The sequence below is a fragment of the Natator depressus genome, chromosome 2 (assembly GCF_965152275.1).
Source record: "Natator depressus isolate rNatDep1 chromosome 2, rNatDep2.hap1, whole genome shotgun sequence".
Classification (NCBI taxonomy): Eukaryota; Metazoa; Chordata; order Testudines; family Cheloniidae; genus Natator; species Natator depressus.
In genome coordinates this window covers 154184219-154204087 of record NC_134235.1, presented here as the reverse complement: position 1 = coordinate 154204087, position 19869 = coordinate 154184219, and the positions used below count along the sequence as shown (strand labels likewise).

The following is a 19869-nucleotide window of genomic DNA, read 5'->3' as shown; positions in this document are numbered from 1 at the left end:
AACCTCTGTTCCTGTTTAACGAATGTCTGAAATAACACTCTACTCAAAATCAGCCTTACCATTGCTGACACGCACAAAGGCATGCATATTGCATAACAATAGCTTATTAATTGTGCAGCGCTAAGTGTTAGCAAGAAAAGATTCATTCAGTTTTATAGTGGTGAAAATCAAGTGATGCCTTTGTGACCACTGAGAACAGAACTGCATTTATAAGCAAAAAATATAAACTACAAAGCATTCTTGTTCCCAGCGATCAAGTTATATTGCTGCATTAATGTGCATAGCAACAACGACATGAAACAAAAGGGCTTCTGTTGAAAATGGGTGATTTTTTATTTCTTTTACATTTAGCATAAAGTGACCCTTTGTATTCAAAAATTCAAAAGTGCTTAAAAATTGTTGGGAATTCTCAGCACGTTAAAAATTACAATTTCTAGACAACAAAACACTAAGAGCAGAGAGACAAAAAGTGGACAAATCCTGCAAAGGACAAAATTAAAGGTAGTTTTCCTTCTTTCTTTGTTTTTTATAGCACATGTGTAAGGACAGTTATGGTTCCTATAAAAATTTGCTGTGCTGAACTGTATACTGTATGGGGCAATGAAACTTTTAAACAAGCAGAGTAACTTCAGTTTGAAACATACAAAATAATCAAGTAATTTTAAGATATATTCTTAAAAGTAGTCGTCATTACTGAGGCAAGTAGTTCCCTTGAGAACAATTGGACTATTCATGCAAGTAAGGGTCTGCAGGATACTGCTGTTGTTATATTTTAGATTGGCAATTATATAGACTTAGAGGACATTTGGCTTCATTTCCACTCCAGGAAATCCAGCCCCCTTGAAGAATTCCCTTGAGTTCCCTAGTAACTGCACAGTAGCTAGGATGCCCCATAATCTTCTACCATGAGTCTAGCTTTGCTGACAGTGGGAACAGATTACGGAGTTCTTTGGAGACAAGGGGCATCAAGCTGTTTCTCTTTCAGACCCTTCTTAGCCTTAAGTTCTTCAGGACAGAGACTCTTTATATATGTCTCTTGTACAGCACCAAGTACACTGTCAGTACTTAACAAATGGTATATAATTACCTTTTTAAACCCTACCTAACAAAGAATGTTAAGGTTGCAAAGTCAAGTCCTTGAAAGTTAGGAGATGCCAGTTTTACAGTTGCCCTTGCAAATTTAATTCAGCCCCGTTGTGCTTGTGTATTATGATACACTCTTTAATGACATGATTGCATACTACTTTTTGCACAGGGCCTCTGCCTCCTTCAGTGCACAGGATGGACTTGCTCTGAGGATGAGTCAGGAATGTGCAGTGAATGTGACTCTTGTCCGTAGGAGCCCTGACTCGTTTACTCTCGAAGTTGGCCAGTGTGTACGAACCAAGGTTGGGAACTGCAGAAAGGGAAAGGATGGTCTTGTGGTTAAGGCAGGTGAAAGCCACACAGGAGAACATGGTTCTATCTCTACTACTGCTATTGCCCCATGGTGGGGGTGAACCGCTGGGCCCAGACAGGAGCCCGTCCTGGCTCTCTCTCTCTCTCCCCTGCTGTTACAGCTTCTCTGGCAGCAATCTGACTGAATCTCTTCTCCCAGCGGTCACTAGAGCACTGTGTGGTTCTGCTACCGCAAGGGCCCAGCTTCAGAATGGTCAGAGTTTTTTGGCAGGCTGGTGGAATAAATCTGTACAATGCAAGCCAGAGATGGGAAACAGCAACTTTCACCAGACTCTAGCTCAGCCATATCTTAATGGAATTCCATAGGAAGTGCAGCATATATCACCCTGACCACCCTCCCCAACCCACCCCCGTCTTTCCCGTGCAAAAAATTAAAGTTCTGCTGCAAACAAACAGTGGAAATGTTAGAGCTTGTCAACAAAACTCACAAGAATATTTTATAATGGAAAGGGTTATGCAACCTAAACGTAGGGGTCACTGCCAGCTCCCACCAGCTTAGTGTCTTCTGCTGATTTTATAAGCATACTCTCCCCTCCGTTATCCATCATTAATGAACATATTGACTAGTACCAGATCCCGAACAGACCCTGCAGGACTCCACTAGATACATCCCCCCAGTTAAACAGCTAACCATGGCTGACTTCTCTTTGAGTGTCTTTCAGCCAGGTGTGCACCCACCTCGTTGTAATTTCATCTAGATCTAGACCACATTTCCCGAGTTTGCTTATGAGAATGTCGTGGGACTGTGTCAAAAGCCTTACTAAAATCAAGTTACATCACAGCTATAGCTTCCCCCTATCCACTAGCCCAATAACCTTGGCAAAGAAGGAAATAAGTTTGGTTTTGCATAGTTGATAAATCCAGGTTGGTTATTATTTATAACCCTATGATCCTTTAGGTGCTTACAAATTGATAGTTTAATAATTTGTTCCAGTATCTTTCCAGGTATTGAAGTTGGGCTGACTGGTCTATAATTCCCCAGGTGTTCTTTGGTCCCTTTTTTAAAGATGGGTACTATGTTTGCCCTTCTCTAACCCTCTGGAAATTCACCCTTCCTCCGTGAGTTCTCAAAGATAATCGCTAACAGTTCCAAGATTGCTTCAGCTAGTTCCTTATGTATCCTATGATGAATTTCATCAGGCCTTGCCGACTTGACTACATCTAACTTATTTAAATATTCTGTAACCTGTTCTTTCCCTATTTAGAGATGAGCTGTGACTGCAAAGTTTGAATCCAAATCCTGACTGTCCCAGAGTTTGGTGGGGATATTCAGGTTTGCAGTTGTGGTCTGTCCCATTATAGAGAGATCCCAGTTGTATGTTTGTCTTGGTGGTTTTGGTTTGAGCTCATCTTCAAGAAGAACATTGGTGAAGTTGTCAAAAGACAGAAATTATTATATAGAAAAAATGTATTATGCAAACAAAGAAATAGAATATTTAAGCTTGCTTTTGAGTCTTTGGAGGAAAAGAATAAGGGCCTCCATGACACTAATGCTATTGTTCCTTACCACACATTTCAGTTGAGAAAATCTTTAATTTTTGCAGATTCTAAACTAATCAGATTTTTGCTCTTGCAAAATAAAATGAGTTGAAATCCATTTTAGGTGAGTAAAGATAATTTAATTAACAATAATGAACCTTTTAGAGCTTGAATGCCAGAAGATCACTAAAATGAAATTCTGGTTGCTTGGCACCACCTTTAACAGGACATCTACTGCTTAGTTGCTCCTGCTAGCTTTCAGTGCTTGGTTTCCACAATTTAATAATTTACATATATAGTTCATATGCTGTCAACCAGTTGATTTAGAGTATTTGATCAAATCAAATTTCTGATTCTTTCCTTCCTCCTTCTTTTGCCCTTCCACCCCTCCCTGCCTGTCTTCCCTATGCCTTTTCTGCTTCCCTCTTCACACCCTTTACAGTGTGCCATGGCCTCCCTGCAACTCTGCCAACCAGCTTAAAGGCTGGTTTAGAATCAAATTTTAGAATAAACCCTCAAGGTCCTATCTCATGTAATTGACCAGTGTGCTTCCAATTTTCAGTGCTCACAACGATGAGAATCATAGAAATGTAGGGCTGGAAGGGACCTTGAGAGGTCATCTAATCCTGCCGCCTGTGCTGAGGCAGGATCTGGTTTACACACACCATTCCTGACAGGTGTTTGTCTAACCTGGTCTTAAAAATCTCCAACAATGGAGATTCCACAACTTCCCTTGGAAGCCTATTCCAGTGCTTAACTATCCTTCTAAAACATAGCAGAGGAGACTTCCCAGAATGATGTTGCGGTGTCAGTCAGCATTTCTGATACTTTAACATCACTGCTAAAATAAATTTTTGAACCAGATTCAGGGTGCTACAGAGGAAAAGGAAAGAGATTTCTGGGAATGATATGCAGAGCCCAGCCATCACTGTTTTGGAGGAGTACAACATTGCCTCCCATATGTAGAGGTCCGCACGTGAGTCTGTGTATTGTTGGGGGAAAAACAAGAAAGAATACTCAACAGGTTTGTCCTTCAACAGACTACAACTGCTTTCAATGGGGCCTGCCTTCTTCAAGGGAGGCAATAGCATTGTACAGTAAGTGCAGGGAACTAGTAAGCAGCACTCACAAGTTCTGTTCAATGTCTGCCGCTGACTTGCTGTGCGACGATATATCACTCATCGCTGGTCCAAATTTTATTCATGAGTTTACATAGAATCACAGAATATCAGGTTTGGAAGGGACCTCAGGAGGTCATCTAGTCCAACCCCCTGCTCAAAGCAGGACCAATCCCCAATTAAATCATCCCAGCCAGGGCTTTGTCAAGCCTGACCTTAAAAACTTCTAAGGAAGGAGATTCTACCACCTCCCTAGGTAACGCATTCCAGGGAAAGCAGGGTAGCAGGAGGTGGGGGCAGGATTTGGCTCTTAATCTTTGGATATTTCAGTTTCCCCTTCAGCAATGCAGTTTAAATACACTTATCTATCACACAGGAGTATTATGAAGTATAATTAATGTTCATAAAGTATTTTTTGATCCTTGGAAAGCGCAAGTGCTATTTTTAGAAACCAGCATTCAAGCTTGCCCTTAATCAGACTGGGACAGCTCATTAAACTGGTTTTATACTGGTGAGAATCCACTGACTTCAGTGAAGTCAGTCCCAGTTTATGCCTGAGTAACTGACATCAGAATTTGGCCTACTGGGCCACGTTTTGCTGTCATTTACACCAAGGTGAATCTAGGCTAACTTCATTGAAGTTCATAGTCTAGCTGAGGATTTATAGTGGTGCAACAGAAACCAGAATCTGGGCCCAAATGTTTCCCTAAAACGGACAACAAGGAGAAGGATTATTGTGGAGGTTTATCTTCTGCCTTTCTGCAAAATTAAAATTCATCTCAAGCATTTTGACACTGAGTCTCTAAGGAGTGAAGAGGAGGAAATGATAATAATAATATTGAGTACTTACATAACATCTTCCATCGGTGGATCTGGAAGCACTTCACAACATCAGCTGATGAGAGCACACTTATATAAATATATTTGAGCATAAGCTTTCATGAGCTACAGCTCACTTCATCGGATCCGATGAAGTGAGCTGTAGCTCACGAAAGCTTATGATCAAATAAATTGGTTAGTCTCTAAGGTGCCACAAGTACTCCTTTTCTTTTTGCGAATACAGACTAACACGGCTATTACTCTGAAACCTTATATAAATATTTGTGGCTGTGACGTACAAACTGCTTTATGTCCAGCTCTTTGTCTTTTTGATCAGTAATAAATAATATTATAAGAAAGCAATATACATACAATACTGCCTGTTGGCCTTTTAAATCTATGCTGTTAAAGTAGATCCCTGAAAAATGTTAACAAACTTTGCATGCAGCCAATTAAAAAAACTTGATAAAGAGATTATTAAGGAAAAAATGTAGGTAATTTAGCTCCCAAATTTGATATTCCTTACAAATGTTAGTGTTTGGTAAGGAATCTCTTCCCAGTGATAAATACTACTACGCTATCTCTGAGACGGGCAAAGACAGCAATAGTAATGAGTCACCACTGTTCTTGTTTTGTTGCTGCACATTCAGCCATCCAGCCAACAGATGGAGTTCAAATGAACTAAAAAACCCTGTTCATTTCCAAGACTGAGCTGGCATCATAGACAGCAAGGAAATACCACCCTGGCTTGTGCTCCATAAGAAACAGAAGGGAAACATTTGAGTCTTGCCAAATGGAGGAGGACAAAAGACCAGTTTCTTCACAGCCTTCCATTTTGTGCAGTCATTTACACCAGTGAGTGTGAAATGCTGCTGTTCTGATTTGGTAGTGCTTTACAACTATTTTGCCCAGGTGGAAGTGGCTTCACAGGGGGTACGGCCCTGCAGAATCAGACCCAGGGTCTTCAGGCTTCTCCGAGAGTTTTGCAGACAATGGAGAGGTGCAACCAAAATTAAAATTATTTGTCAAATACACGACCATGACCCTTCAATTCTAATTTATTAGTTAATATTTTGAAATGTAAATTGAGCATTTGGCTGGCTCCCAGGATTGTTAAGAGGATACAGAGCTTGAGTTAAGACCCTGTTTTACAGTCAAAAACTTTCTTACCTTTTGATGACTGTTTGATGCACTATATGAAACACATCTCAGTCCGGATTCTAGTGGGAAAAGGTGCTTTTCACAGTTACGCTGCCACAAGTGATATAAATTGGCAACCTTGCTCTCAGCAGAGAGACCAAGAACTGAATGGTCATGGAGAGTTAATGACCCTCTTATGCCCAGAAGTGGTCCCTTCTGGTACGAGTGAGGGCAGGACAGAGCTCGGTTGGGAACTTGCACTACTGAAGCCCTTGATGTATGATCCTTGCTGTACTGGGATACAGTCTAATCCTGCTCCTACTGAAAGCAATGGCAAAATACCCACTGACTTCAATAGTAAAGGACTGGGCCCTGCATAGATAAAGGCATCGAGGCACATCTGTCACTGGTGTATCCCAACTTTTCAGTTCACAGGAATGTTGGCTGCTCTTATTTTTAAAGAGCTATTGAATACAAATGTCCTGAGGAAGCCGGAAATCAGGTGTCTGAAAGTCTAAGGGAACACCCATGTTTGTTTTAATGTGAAGAAAGCTAACTCTAAGTCAAGTACTCTGTTCCCCATGCTGAACGCACTCTGAGTTTTAGTTAGGGGAGTGGGGAGATTGGGGCTGATGCTGGCTCCTCCAGGGCTCTATGTGCTGCCACAGCAATGTACCAGGGCCAAGGTGGAGAACGACAGGCCCTGGAGAATTCCTGGGGCACAGGAGCAACATAAGCCCTATCCTGCCTCTCCACCCTTTGCAGACAGTATGTGCCAAGGGCAGGACGGCATGTACCTGTAGCACTCAGCACTGTAGAGAATCTGGGATATGGTGATGCCCCTAAGTAGCCACAGGGAGGCGGCCATAAATTAGAACAGGCCCTGGAGCTGCTGTAACATACACCAGGGGCCATTCCAGCTCCTGCAGCAGCCCACAATCTGATTACCACAAAGGTGACATAAAACTGCCTTTACCTCCTCTTTCCCCTGGGGCTGAGTCTTCTGGGCCTCTCAAGAAGGACAGCCATCTATGCCTCATTAATTTGTTGAGTCTGGTGATTCATTCCTTGGATAGTCAAAGCTCCCTTTGAGTTCAGTTGGGAGCGGGACTGGCCCCTAAAATACTAAGTTGGTAAATATAATAATTTAGGTTTATATGGTAATGTTAACTCACCAAAATTGCAAATACTGGACCTAATTATGCAAATACTTGAGCCCAAATAATGACCTAATTCAGCCACCAGCTGCTTGGGTGCAATTCCCATTGAAGAGGACAAAATCCACTGACCTTAATGGGAGTTGTCCCAATGCAAGCAAGAAAGTATTTGAGCTCTTTGTATATATTAAAGTATACATTTAACAGCTTAAGTAATAACTTAATATGCATATATGCAGTTTGCTTGTCAAAGTCCATTATGAGAACCTTGACATTTGCAGTTCCTGATGATCAGAGAAGTTGATATCAATGGAACTGATTTCAATGGAGCAGAGCCAGAACTAGGCACTTTAGCCCCTGGGGCAAGCAAGCATATTTGTGCCCCCTACCATTTTTTTCATCATTTTTCCACCCAATTTCTCTGCCCCCACAGCTTTGCACCCTGGGCGGCTGTCTCACTAGCCCTGCCGTGGCTTACAGCCCAGCAGTGGAGTTACACCAATGATGAATTTCAACCTTAGTGTTAAATTAAGTAGAGCTGGTAAATTTTTTTTTTAAAACAAAACCCACAACCCACCTGTTCAGTTTTGTTGAATTAGTAAATCAATTTTTATTGGGCCTGTCTTATCCCTTTATTAGTTGCTGCTCATGAACCATAAGTGTATTCATGCAAAGATTCTCAAACAGTGAATTTCAGGCTTGTAGCAGAAATTAATTTAATGACGAAATGCAACTGATGTTGTGACAATCGTTCTGGGAAGAATTATTTTACAAATATTAAGTTATCTAATCAGGGAACAAAAACAATACCATGTGATAAAGCCTGAATAAAAGAATTCTGTATATAGTCTAACAGTATGGTGCCTATTCATACTTTGAACAATTTAGTGTCAATCCATAGTCAGGTATGTTCGTAAAATCTATTCCTTGATCAGATTAGAATGACAAACTAAAAAGTAGCATGATCTGTTCACAATTCACAAACAGGAAAAAAGGCTAACTGTGTCGAATGGGCCATTCAAAACTAATGGTTCAACCAGCTCTAGAGTTTATATTCATTATTTTAAGATGTTGCATTTAATATGGTTAAGTGTCAACATATGGTGAGTTGTACATTTCTTTCAAAACATGTGTTGCAATAAAGTATCATAAAGTGAAGGAAGTGTGCCAAAATAAATGGATTAACATTTTCCATATGAGGAACAAAAGGCCCACAAAAACCTCCTAATTAAATTTATTTGAAATACAGACTTGCATAAATCCAACTGTTCTCCTCTAGTAAAGATGTAAATGGCTGCTCACCTTCTGTAGCCCAAGGTATTATCTCAAACTACATGACAAAACTGTATTATGGCCCAGTCCTGCAAACCTTTAATCACATGAATAGTCAACTGAAATTAAGAGAACTACTCAGGCATATCTACACTAGCAAATACTGTACTATACTGTCAAAGCGCTCCTATTGTGGATGCAACTTATACCAGCAAAAAGAGAGGTTTGCTGATATAGCTGCATCTACACTATGGGCTTCCATGAGCACATCTACGTTGGTCAGGGATCACACTTTGGCATATCCCTGACTGACACAGGTATACTGGCAGAAGTCTGTAGTGTAGACCTGATCTCCAATGAGGAAGGACTACTCTGCTGAATGAAGTTTTGCAGGATCAGGCCTATCCATATGATGATAATATAATAAATAACTTTATAATTTGCAGTACTTTCTTTGACTGTGCATATGTGTTAGGATGAAAGAGATGATGATTAACCGGCCCAGTTCTGAAGATCTTACTCAGCCCAAACTCCTACCTCAGTAACAGTGTGTTGTAGTGTAGAAAACAACCTGTGCCCAAGTAGCACCTGCGACTTCTTTTTCATTATTTGCTCTTTTCCCAATTATCCTTACACTTCTGAGCAGCATGACCAATAGTGAGCTGCTTCTTTGGGCTATCTCTGCTGTTCCTTTCTGGAGAAGAGAACTGGGAAGTATCTTACCTCCACACAGAAAGCCAAATCCTGGTCTCTGTGCCCCCGCCCCCCCGCCCACACCAAAACATGGTTGGTGCTGAGGAGGCTTAGAGGGATCTCAGGTGGAATTTCCCCTCCCAGCTTTGATGCAGAATTTCAGGTCTGTAGCAATGAATCTGCATAGTTATAAATCCACTGGCCACACCATACTCATCCCTTGACCCACCCACCCCCAGGGAGCTCAGCTGCAGTAACAAATAGTGTGACTAGAGTGGGTTGGAAAGCTGATTTTTACCCCCTATGGAAAATGTTGACTTTTCCTTGAAAAAACAAAAACCCCAAACCTAATTTTCTATTGACTATCAATTTTGATGGAATATTTTGGACCAGCCCTAGCTGTGACTTCTGTACCCATGTGAGAAGATAGCATTGAGGATTTTGTTTTCATTACCTATCTTCTCTTCTCTTAGCTCCAGCACGGCATTCTTTGTGACAGGTTATGCCAAAGCTCATGTCAACCTCCTCCTTCCTGCCTATCCATGCACTACTTAGTCAATTGCAAGCCAGTGCTTTGCTATAAAAAGACAGCGCTGGAAAAGTCAGTCCACCACATTTAAAATATATTGCAGCATTGTTGGAAAAGTCCTTCACAGGGGATTTCAGATCCAGGAGCAAGAAACTTTTCTTGGATGGCCGTAGGTTTGGTGGCAAAATAACTTTCATATAAGTAGGTATTCAGTCAGAATGTGGCCAATCAGTATAAATATAAGACAGAGAACAAGCTGTTGTTAAGCTCCAATAATGATCTCTGGGTACAGTAGTGAGAAGACGAGATATTGAATTTTGGATTGCTCTTTTTTTAAAGAGTGATGACAAAACAATGTTCTTTCTATTTGCTGGACTATGAGAGAGGCTGATGTTTTTATGTAATAAGTTACCTAATAGCATGAGTGAAAGGTTCTAGATCAGTTAAATATTTGGTTGCTTTTTACATAGATGCTTGCACATCTATTATTATTTTAATAAATCTTCAGCTGTGGTATTAAAACCTGGAATTGCTCACAGTCAGCACCCTGGTTTTACTGCTTGAAGTAGTTTGGTGAGCTGTGGATTCCACTCTTTTCCTAACAAATTTCTAGTGCTGAGTGAAGAATATGGCAAATGTGTAGGTACCAGGTACCAAAATAGGAATCTTAGGGAAATTTTTACCTTTTATTTCCCCTACACGAATTGTCAGCGAACAGATTGCAAAGTTTTTGAATTTGCAATTTAAAATGAATGCTATTACTTTGGGAAATAATTCTGGACCCGCAGATTGTTCACTAAAAAGATCATTACAAGTAATCACCATTTTAGCTGGCTTAGATAGTGAGGCCCAGATCCTAGAAGGTATTTAGGCAACTAACTCCCATGAGTTAGGAACCACATTTGGGGATCTGGGCTTTACACGATATGCATGGCAATGCTTCCAGTCCCCAGTAGGGTATTGTTCTGATTATTATAATGATATTATTATTAAATCTGGTCAAAAAAATTCTGTTAAAACTGTTTTTTGAGAAAACAAAATTTTCTTTGAAAATGGTCCGCTTTCATAAGAAAATTTCAGTATTTTCTCAAAAAACCCAAATGCCCCAAAAACTGAAGTTTTCTGGTTTTGGACAAAAAACAAAATATTTCCATACAAAATAGCAGGGTTGTGCCTCGTGAGAATTGTAGATCAGGTCCCTTACGCTCCCATTCTTGTCTATGAGGCAGGTGCAGTGACACATTTATTTTTGTGTCAATTTTCCATTGGGGGGGCGTTATTTCCCAGCCAGCTAGTAATTATTAGTTATTCTCAATTACTAGGGCTGTCAAGCGATTAAAAAAATTAATTGTGATTAATTGCGCTGTTAAACAATAATAGAATACTATTTATAAAAATGTTTGTATGTTTTCCACATTTTCATATATATTGATTTCAATTACAACACAGAATACAAAGTGTACAGTGGTCACTTTATATTATTTTTATTACAAATATTTGACCTGTACAAATAAAAGAAATAGCATTTTTCAATTCACTTAATACAAGTACTGTAGTACAATCTCTATAATGAAAGTTGAACTTACAAATATAAAATTATGTACAAAAAAGAACTGCATTAAAAAATAAAACAGTGTAAAACTTTAGAGCCTACAAGTCCACTCAGTCCTACCTCATGTTCAGCCAATCGCTCAGACAAACAAGTTTGTTTACATTTATGGGAGATAATGCTGCCCACTTCTTATTTACAATGTCACCTGAAAGTGAGAACAGGCGTTTGCATGGCCCTGTTGTAGCCCGCGTTGCAAGAAATTTACATGCCAGGTGTGCTAAAGTTTCATAAGTCCCTTAATTTCATAGGCTATCACGGTTGGAAGGGACCTCAGGAGCTCATCTAGTCCAACCCCCTGCTCAAAGCAGGACCAACCCCCAATTTTTGCCCCAGATCCCTAAATGACCCCCTCAAGGATTGAACTCACAACCCTGGGTTTAACAAGCTAATGCTCAAACCACTGACCTATTAATGCTTCAACCACCATTCCAGAGGACAAGCGTCCATGCTGATGATGGAGTTCTGCTTGAGAATGATCCAAAACAGTGCAGACCAATGCATGTTCATTTTCATCATCTGAGTTAGATGCCACCAGCAGAAGATTGATTTTCCTTTTTGGTCGTTCGGGTTCTGTAGTTTCTGCATCGGAGTGTTGCTCTTTTAAGACTTCCGAAAGAATGCTTCACATTCCATAGCAATCAGATTTTGGAAGGCACTTCAGATTCTTAAATCTTAGGTCAAGTGCTGTAGCTATCTTTAGAAATCTCACATAGGTACCTTCTCTGTGTTTTGTCAAATCTGCAGTGAAAGTGTTCTTAAAATGAACAACATGCTTGGTCACTATTCGAGACTGCTATAACATGAAATATTTGTCAGAATGTGGGTAAAACACAGAGTAGAAGACAAACAATTCTTCCCCAAGGAGCTCAGTCACAAAGTTAATTAATGCATTATTTTTTTAACGAGTGTCCAAAGCATGGTGTCCTCTGGAATGGTGTCCAAAGCATGTAGGGGCATATGAACGTTTAGCATATCTGGCACATAAATACCTTGCAATGCCAGCTACAAAAGTATTAGGTGAACGACTGTTCTCACTTTCAGGTGACATTGTAAATAAGAAATTATTTCCTGTAAATGTAAACAAACTTGTTTCTCTTAGCGATTGGCTGAACAAGAAGTAGGATTGAGTGGACTTGTAGGCTCTAAAGTTTTACATTGTTTTATTTTTTAATGCAGTTATGTAACCAAAAAAAATCTACATTTGTAAGTTGTGCTTTCATGATAAAGAGATTGGATTATGGTACTTGTATGAGGTGAATTGAAAAATACTATTTCTTTTGTTTATCATTTTTACAGTGCAAATATTTGAAATAAGTAATATAAAGTGAGTACTGTACACATTGTATTCTGTGTTGTAATTGAAATCTATATTTTTGAAAATGTAGAAAAACATCCCAAATATTTAATAAATTTAAATTTAATAAATTTCGATTGGTATTCTATTGTTTAACAGTGCGATTAAACCCACAATTAATCGCAATTAATTTTTTTGAGTTAATCGTGTGAGTTACCTGCAATTAATTGACAGCCCTATTAATTACTTCTTAAAAGCTGAATTGGGAGCTGCCTTTTGCACCCATGAATGGAAGTAGGGGGGTGTAAAGAGCTTCCGTATTGCCTTAAGCAGCCTACCTACATCGTGAAGTGGCTTCAGCTCGCTGTCCCATACATGTGGATAGGGAGTAGGGAACGAGGGGCAGAGCCAGTGCACCGCAGCCAGTGCACTAGGAGAAGTAGTACTCTGCTCCAGAGTATGGCTGGTATAGATTATTCCTCTCTCTGGAGTAAGGGGAGAACCAGGAATTAGACTATGGGCTTGTCTACACAAACAATTAGACCGCAGCAAGCTGGGGAATGAATCTACTGCACACATGCCTGTTGCGGTCTAACTGTTTGTATTAACACTGCTGATGTTCACAGTCCATTAATACCCTTTGATCTAGTCCTGTTTCACAGAGGACTAGACCTGCAACGTACATCAGCAAGCTGCACATGAACTAAACCTTGGTGTGGACAAGCCCTGTGACTCTGGTCTGTTCCTGGGGCAGCACAACTATGCACTGATCCTTACTGAAGGCACTGGGTAAAGCGACAATTGAGCCCTAAAGCCAGCAGCGTGATTAGAATCCTGTCCCCAAAAGGATTACGGTATAAAAAAGACTGACCATAATTAAGCAGCACATCACAAATTATGAAGTGCCTATTTTAAGTCAGGTTTCAGAGTAACAGCCGTGTTAGTCTGTATTCGCAAAAAGAAAAGGAGTACTTGTGGCACCTTAGAGACCAACCAATTTATTTGAGCATTACCAGCAGGAGAGTGGGGTGGGGGGAGGTATTTTTTCATGCTTTGTGTGTATAAAAAGATCTTCTACACTTTCCACAGTATGCATCCGATGAAGTGAGCTGTAGCTCACGAAAGCTTATGCTCAAATAAATTGGTTAGTCTCTAAGGTGCCACAAGTACTCCTTTTCTTTTATTTTAAGTCACATATTCAATGCAAAATTTGCTTTCAGTGACTATTCAAGTGTAAGATTCCCTTGGAGCAAAAGTATAAAGTCTAATACAGCTGGTGTGCTCAAACGTCCATGGAGTATGAAAGGGTTGCAAACAAGGCTGACTCTAAATGCACATGGGGATTCAGACACAAGTAGCTAGAGCTGGGTGAAAATGTTCAGACCATTTATTCACCAAAAAATGACGTTTCGATCGACCAGAAACTATTTGTGAATTTGACGCACACAGTTTCAGCCCCTCACAAAATGGGAAGAAGAGCCCCCTCCCCTTTATAACCGTTAGTCCAGTGAGGAGGGCACTTACCTGGCGTATGGGAAGACCCGGGTTTGAACCCTCCTATAGAACAGACCAAAACAGACTTTGTCAATTCACTGACAATTCTGAAAAATTTCAGATTTGGTTCAACCTGAATCTTTTTTTCTGTCACTGAACCAAAAAATCAGTTATTCATCCAGGTCTTAGAACAGGGGCAGGCAAACTTTTTGGCCTGAGGGCCACATCGGGTTTCCAAAATTGTATGGCAGGCCGGTTAGGGGAGGCTGTGCCTCCCCAAACCTCCAGGCGTGGCCCGGCCCCTGCCTCCTATCCCCCTCCCACTTCTCGCCCCCTGTTCCCCGCCCTCGCACCGCCCCGACCCCTATCCACACCCCCGACCCCTGACCACATGCCCGAAAACCCCTGCCCTCTATCCAACCCCCCCTACCCTCTTACCTCGCTGCCTGGAGCACCGGTGGCTGGCGGCACTACAGCCACGCCGCCCAGAGCACCGGGTCAGGCTGTGGCTCTGCAACTGCGCTGCCTGGCCGCCCAGAGCATCATGCCGGCGCTGCGGCACACTGAGGCTGCGGGGGAGGGGGAACAGCAGGGAAGGGCCAAGGGCTAGTCTCCCGGGCCAGGAGCTCAGGGGCCGGGCAGAGGGTCCCATGGGCCGGATGTGGCCTACAGGCCATAGTTTGCCCACCTCTGTCTTATAGCAAGGGAATTATATTCCCGCTATTCACTCTGCTTGACTGATTTCAGACACTGAATTTGTCATATATGGTTTAGCAAGACCCATTGCCTCAGAGAACTGGATTTCAATTTATTTTGGTTTACATTGTAATAAAATAGGTCTAAATACTTCAGGCATGTCTACTGTGTCATCACACTTGGTTCACCTGAGCTTGCTGGTATACAGCTCCTCTTCCAGATCCAAAGAACAGCCTCTCCGCTTTTCTCTGCCTAGCTGAGAGTGAAGGGAATATGGGGATGTGGCTAGGGGGAAGAGGAAGCTTAGCAGCCATGAAGCTTTTCCCCAAGTTTACTTACACACACACTGTCTCTCACACGCTCACCCACACTCTCTCTCTCTCTCTTTGCAGGACAAGCATTAATACTTGGGTATTATTCTGCATTTAAGAACTTCATCTCTAAAGAAATATTCTGAAAGGCAATGATACATTTTTTATTGGACTAACCACAATAACAAATTACCTAGATAGTTCTTGCCCAAGATCCTCACACTCCCACAGGATTTCTATTCCACTGGTAAAAAAAAAATAAACCCTAGATTAGGTTCAGCACTTTCAATCCATCTGTCTTTTTTCCTAGATTTTGCCATTAGCCATCCAGTGACTCCAAATCTGTTGTAATGTGAAATTGTAAAGGTCTTGGAGCCTCTTCCAAACTACTGGCAAAAGCCAGAAAATTCTTGAAAGTGGTTTACTCCTCCTTTCTGCTCTACAACATTGGAAAATGGGGGAAATAGCAAGGAAGCATTTAACATGCAAATTTGGGTGTATCTCTATAATTCCTTTCCAATATCAAGACCTCTTTCTCACCTTCTTATCCTACAGAAATTCACTAGCAGCTCTACATGCCAACATGTAGTTAAGGAACATAAGAAAGAATGTTTACACTTAGAAGATTAAAAACCAATTATGAAATTGCTGGCTCACCCTTTTATTTTTGGAAGGAGGTCTCCCATTTACAGGTGCAGTTTGCACCTACCATATCTGTGGCACACTCTGTTTTCCTACATTCAGCTGCATTACTGCAGTTGCAGATCTGAGCAGCTGGATTGCTAACTGCCCATGTAATCAGAAGTAGTACATTTCAGATGTGCCCCCACAGTCCATTTTGTGGGTGCAAAAATTGCAGGAGCAAACTTTACAAGGGTAAATTCCACCCATAAACAGGGAGGCCAGGACTCAGCCCAGCTGAAAAGATACTTCACAGTTTGTGTTATTGCAGTTCTGCCTCTCATTGTGCTATGGGCTTAATCCTGCAAGGTGCTGAGCGCTCTGGCTTCAGTCTCCAAAACACATAAGCTTGTGGTTAACTTTAAGCAGGTGAGTAGTCCATGAATAATTACACATGGAATTTGCATTAGCAAGAACAGTATGAAGTGTATTCTGATATGTTGTGACTAGCATGCCACTGTATTAGCAATACCCTATTGGAAGACGCTTGATAGCTGTAGATAAGAATCATAAAGCTACTGTGATGTCCTATGTGATAGCTGCATCTTTTGTATACTAGTCATTTAAAGAATGAAGGAAACGAAAAGGACGCTGCCCAGTAGCTCAAACTCCTAAAATACTCTTCTTCAAAGTTATTACAGTCTGGTAGGGAAGATCCTCTTGCTTTGTGGTATAAATATAAAAATAAACAGGGGACATGTGGAATCACTGATTCATTTGTTTTTTAACATCAACACATGACTTTAATCCTGTTTGCACTATTTTGGTATCATCCCAAACTTGTAAAAAATAGCATTACTCCACCTATCACTAGCATACTGTGATTGTGTGTGTGTGTGTAAACATGCATGCTAACATGGTTTTTACACATTTACAATAATAGCAGAATATTTAAATTAATTCAACAGAGCACAGTGAAACTTGCCATACATTTTCTTTCTATATCTGTGTTTCCCTGCTTGAAGTGAACAGTAGCTATACTCAGGCGTGGATCTATCCATTACATTCAGTATCTATTGTAAATAACCATTGGAACCCCACTGGTTAGTCCTAATTTATCCAAACCAGTTATTTGATATTTCAAACCAATTCCCTTCCTCGAATCAAAGACCCAGTATAGTACAAGATGGCTAAATCAAGCATAAATAAATCAAATGTATACATATTCATATGATGTCTCCAGAATTCTAAACACTTCTAAAATAGTGGTTTTGTGGTGAAAAACTGAGCATGCTTTATTTTTAATATTGATGCATGGACCTATACAATCCCAGATTCTTATCATCAATAACGTGAATGATCATCTCCTGGCTCTCTGCAGTTTCCCCTTATATCAATCATTCCATAGCCACTGGATCTTTCCCTAATTTGCTGAGTGTTTCTTTTTATCACCTCCTGTAGGAAAAACCTTGTCTTGACATGTGGTTAGCTAGCTACTGTCCCTCTGCTACATGATAGCTTCCCCTGTATTCAGAAAGCTTCTGGAAAAAGTGATTGTCTCTGACTACATCTCCCCGGATAACACCTTAACTATTTCCAGTTTGGCTTTTTCACTCACTCTGAAACTACCCAGCTCCATGTACTTAATGACTCATTCCTTGTCTCTTTGACCATGGCTCGCTCTCTCTCTCTTCTTATTCTACTTTATCTCACTGTGTCTTCAAAAGTTATCGAAGACACTGGCACCTGTTCAGCAAGTATCTAAGCATGTGCCTAACGTTTAAGCATATGAGTGGTCACACTGAAGTCAATTGGCCTGCAAATTGAAATCAGTGAGGCTACTTACATGCTACAAGTTAGACACATGCTTAGGTACCTTGCTCAGTCAGAGCCTTTATCCTCCCGGAATGCTTTAGGAAAAAAGCCATTTTCTCCAGTACTCTCCTGGCCTGGTTTGACTCATATCTCACCCACCATTCCTTTATCATTCTGCTTGAGGCTCTACATCATCCCTTCTTTCTCTGCTATGGAAAGCCTCAGATTTTCATCCTAGGTTCATGAGATTCAGCTAAAATAAGATCTAAACTTTTGATTGCTTCTCCAAACAGGCTTTCTCAAGCTATATCCTAGGGACATAGGAATTGCCATGCTACATCAGACCAATCGTCCATCTAGACAGCAAGTACCAGATACTTCAGAGGCAAGTGTGAAATCCTCACATATAGAACAGTTATGCAATAACATGCCTATGGGGCGGTTTCTGCTAGTTGGTTAGTGATTACATCCCCAATATAACAAGGTACTTAAGCGTATGTCTAACTTTAAATACCCAATCAGTCCCATTAATTACCTTGATGAATCAAGCCCCAAGTCCTGATATCTGAGAGTTGATATCCCACATAAATGGTTATCTTAGCTATTTGAAATCTAAATGTGAATGGTATTCTTCTCCATAGAAATAGATAATTATTTTTTAATCCTGCTAAATTCTTTGCCTCAATAATATCTTGTGATGGAGATTACAATGATTTGCACAGGTTAATTGGGTTGTGTATTCAAGTATTTCCTTTCATCAGTTGCCTTGTAATACAATTCAGCATCCCTCCCCGCCTTTTCTTCCCTTTGTACTACTTGAGAGAGGGTAGGTAGGATTCTATATCCCTTTTATTACTTTTCTTTTGCTTCCTATGATGGTTGTGGATGAGTCCAAAATATAACAAAAGTATCTGTGACACATAATTAAGCACCTCTGCCACCAGTCTCGGGCAAATCATGCAGAGGCAAATGAAAATAAGGGGATAAAAGTTAGTTAATTGAACTGTTATAAATCTCTTTGCTTTAGTTTATACTCAAGCCATAGAGCACAATACTACTCACCTCAGTAGCTTTGATTAACTTTATTTATACAACTATTAACCCACCCTACATTATAGACTCTTTGAAGCAGGGTCTGTGCCTTCATTTATGTTTAGAAATTGTATCACTGGAACACAGTGGGTGCCGTTAGAAATAAATAATAAAATATCATTATGAAAATTTAACATTTTTCGCAACCAGATCCCGATTCTGAAAAGCATCCCTCTCCAGGGCAGAACTTAAAGCACATGCTTAAGTCCCATTGACAGTGGTAAAGCTGCTGACATGCTGAAACCACCGCCTCTCATGCTGACCAATATTGTCTCATTATTTCATTGTACTCCACAGTCGCTCTGTCTGTATCCATCTCTTGTCTTATACTAGATTGGAAGCTCCTTGGGGTAGGGGCCGTCTTTTTTGTTATCTGTTTGTACACACATTGTAGCACAATGGGGTCTTAGTCCATGACTGGCACGCCTAAGTGCTATGGTAATTCTACTACTACTAATAATAATAATTATTTATTACTATTTTATTATTAATAATAACAGGGTGCAAGCACATGCTTAAAGTAAGCGTGTGAGTAAGTGCTTTCCTGAAACAGTTCCTCAGTTTGTATTTACTTAATATACAATATTTCTTACTAAATCTTAGGTGCGTATTTCATACATTTAATTTAAAGTGTTATTGCAGATATATATGGAAGAGAGACATGACCCCCCAACCTCATATTTTGAATAGTTCCTCAGTAGGACCAACACAGCAGGATTATTTTCCCTTTCCTTAACTACAAATGCAGCAGCTACCTTTCTGTTTGACTCTGTGAGTTTGAGCAAAACCAATGGACATTTTCAGAGTGTGAGATGTTTGTTTTCTGGATGGCGTCTCTTACAAAAAGGTTCCAACCAGGCTTCCAAATGTAGGCTGTCATGCTTGCTGAAGTACTAAAGACACAGGCTGCAGAGGAGTTTAGCATCTTTCTCTGCCTAGAAGTAGATTAGTAAGGTGGAATCTTTAAGGCTTGGAAGTATGTACGGTTCTGTGCACACCTGCTGTGGTTTTGCTCGGGAGAGGCAATGCAATGAAACAGAAGAGTGAAAGGATTTTGCTGCCTCCCCTTTGCACTTCACCTCTACTGGGGAAACAGCATATTGTAATAGCATCTGGGAGACCTAAGTGCTGGGAGGACCCTGGGGATTCCTGAGCGAAGTTCTATTGAATGCGATGGGACTGCTTGCATGAGTCAGGTGAGCAGAATGTATCCTTGACTATGTACAGTGAGGGAGAAAACGCCTCACGCTCAAGACAGCCAGTCAAGCC

At 40.7% G+C, this 19869-nt stretch overlaps 1 protein-coding gene across 18 annotated transcripts in view; it reads left to right on the top strand.

Annotated features, from left to right (window-relative positions):
• The window catches only part of LOC141982806 (poly(rC)-binding protein 3-like), a 714223-nt gene that overhangs the window by 603958 nt on the left and 90396 nt on the right, over nucleotides 1–19869 (top strand). Inside the window, exon 4 of one of the 18 annotated variants that reach the window (XM_074945179.1) lies at nucleotides 17802–17893. The exons of the other annotated variants lie outside the window; for them this stretch is intronic. The gene's annotated coding sequence lies outside the window, so the exon portion shown is untranslated. The remainder of the gene's footprint in view (nucleotides 1–17801; nucleotides 17894–19869) is intronic. 18 annotated transcript variants of the gene reach the window in all.